The following is a 2,676-nucleotide window of genomic DNA, read 5'->3' on the forward strand; positions in this document are numbered from 1 at the left end:
GATCCCCCGAGATGGGATCGGCGGCGACGGCGTCTCGATGGGTTTTCCGTATCGTGGCTCTCGGTGCTCGGGGGTTTCGTCACGGAGGCTTTAAGTAGGCGGAAGGGCAAGTCAAGAGGCGGCACGGGGGGCCCGGACCATAGGCCGGCGCGGCCGGGGTGGGGCCGCGCTGCCCTAGGGTTTGGCCACCCCGTGGCCCCTCTTCGTCTCGTCTTCGGACTTCCGGAAGCTTCGTGGAAAAATAGGCCCCTGGGCTTTGATTTCGTCCAATTCCGAGAATATTTCGTTACTAGGATTTCTGAAACCAAAAACAGCAGAAAACGACAGCGGCACTTCGGCATCTTGTTAATAGGTTAGTTCCGGAAAATGCACGAATATGACATAAAGTGTGCATAAAACATGTATGTATCATCAATAATATGGCATAGAACATAAGAAATTATCGATACGTCGGAGACGTATCAAGCATCCCCAAGCTTAGTTACGCTCGTCCCGAGCGAGGTAAAACGATAACAAAGATAATTTCTGAAGTGATATGCCATCATAACCTTGATCATACTATTTGTAAACATATGTAGTGGATGCAGCGATCATAACAATGGTGATGACATGAGTAAACAGGTGAATCATAAAGCAAAGACTTTTCATGAATAGTACTTCAAGACAAGCATTAATAAGTCTTGCATAAGAGTTAACTCATAAAGCAATAAATCAAAGTAAAGGTATTGAAGCAACACAAAGGAAGATTAAGTTTCAGCGGTTGCTTTCAACTTGTAACATGTATATCTCATGGACAATGGCCAACATAGAGTAGTATAACAAGTACAATATGCAAGTATGTAGGAATCAATGCACGGTTCACACAAGTGTTTGCTTCTTGAGGTGGAGAGAAATAGGTGAGCTGACTCAACATAAAAGTAAAGAGAATGGTCCTTCAAAGAGGAAAGCATCGATTGCTATATTTGTGCTAGAGCTTTTATTTTGAAAACATGAAACAATTTTGTCAACGGTAGTAATAGAGCATATGAGTTATGAAAGTTATATCTTACAAGTTGCAAGTCTCATGCATAGTATGCTAATAGTGCCCGCACCTTGTCCTAATTAACTTGGACTACCGGATCTTTGCAATGCACATGTTTTGACCAAGTGTCACAATGGGGTACCTCCATGCCGCACTGTACAAAGGTCTAAGGAGAAAGCTCGCATTTTGGATTTCTCGCTTTTGATTATTCTCAACTTAGACATCCATACCGGGACAACATGGACAACGGATAATGGACTCCTCTTTTATGCATAAGCATGTGGCAACAATTATTATTCTCATATGAGATTGAGGATATGTGTCCAAACTGAAACTTCCACCATGAATCATGGCTTTAGTTAGCGGCCCAAAGTTCTTCTCTAACAACATGCATGCTCCAACCATGAAGGTGGTAGATCTCTCTTGCTTCAGACAAGACGGACATGCATAGCAACTCACATGATATCCAACAAAGAATAGTTGATGGCGTCCCCAGAAACATGGTTATCGCTCAACAAGCAACTTAATAAGAGATAAAGTGCATAAGTACATATTCAATACTACAATAGTTTTTAAGCTATTTGTCCCATGAGCTATATATTGCAAAGGTGAATGATGGAATTTTAAAGGTAGCACTCAAGCAATTTACTTTGGAATGGCGGATAAATACCATGTAGTAGGTAGGTATGGTGGACACAAATGGCATAGTGGTTGGCTCAAGTATTTTGGATGCATGAGAAGTATTCCCTCTCGATACAAGGTTTAGGCTAGCAAGGTTATTTGAAACAAACACAAGGATGAACGGTACAGCAAAACTCACATAAAAGACATATGGTAAACATTATAAGTCTCCATACCGTCTTCCTTGTTGTTCAAAACTCAATACTAGATATTATCTAGACTCTAGAGAAACCAAATATGCAAACCAAATTAGCAAGCTCTAAGTATTTCTTCATTAATGGGTGCAAAGTATATGATGCAAGAGCTTAATCATGAGCACAACAATTGCCAAGTATCAAATTATCCAAGACATTTTAGAGTTACTACATGTAGCATTTTCCAATTCCAACTATATAACAATTTAACGAAGCAGAAACTTCGCCATGAATACTATGAGTAGAACCTAAGGACATATTTGTCCATATGCAACAGCGGAGCGTGTCTCTCTCCCATAAAGTGAATGCTAGGATCCATTTTATTCAAACAAAACAAAAAACAAAAACAAACCGACGCTCCAAGCAAAGTACATAAGATGTGGCCGAATAAAAATATAGTTTCGGGGAGGAACTCGATAATGTTGTCGATGAAGAAGGGGATGCCTTGGGCATCCCCAAGCTCAGACGCTTGAGTCTTCTTAATATATGCGAGGGTGAACCACCGGGGCATCCCCAAGCTTAGAGCTTTCACTCTCCTTGATCATATTGCATCATACTCCTCTCTTGATCCTTGAAAACTTCCTCCACACCAAACTCGAAACAACTCATTAGAGGGTTAGTGCATAATAAAAATTCACATGTTCGGAGGTGACACAATCATTCTTAACACTTCTGGACATTGCATAAAGCTACTGAACATTAATGGATCAAAGAAATTCATCCAACATAGCAAAAGAGGCAATGCGAAATAAAGAGCCAGAATCTGTCAAAACGAACAGT

This window comes from Lolium rigidum, chromosome 1, assembly GCF_022539505.1.
Source record: "Lolium rigidum isolate FL_2022 chromosome 1, APGP_CSIRO_Lrig_0.1, whole genome shotgun sequence".
In the NCBI taxonomy this organism is placed as follows: domain Eukaryota; kingdom Viridiplantae; phylum Streptophyta; class Magnoliopsida; order Poales; family Poaceae; genus Lolium; species Lolium rigidum.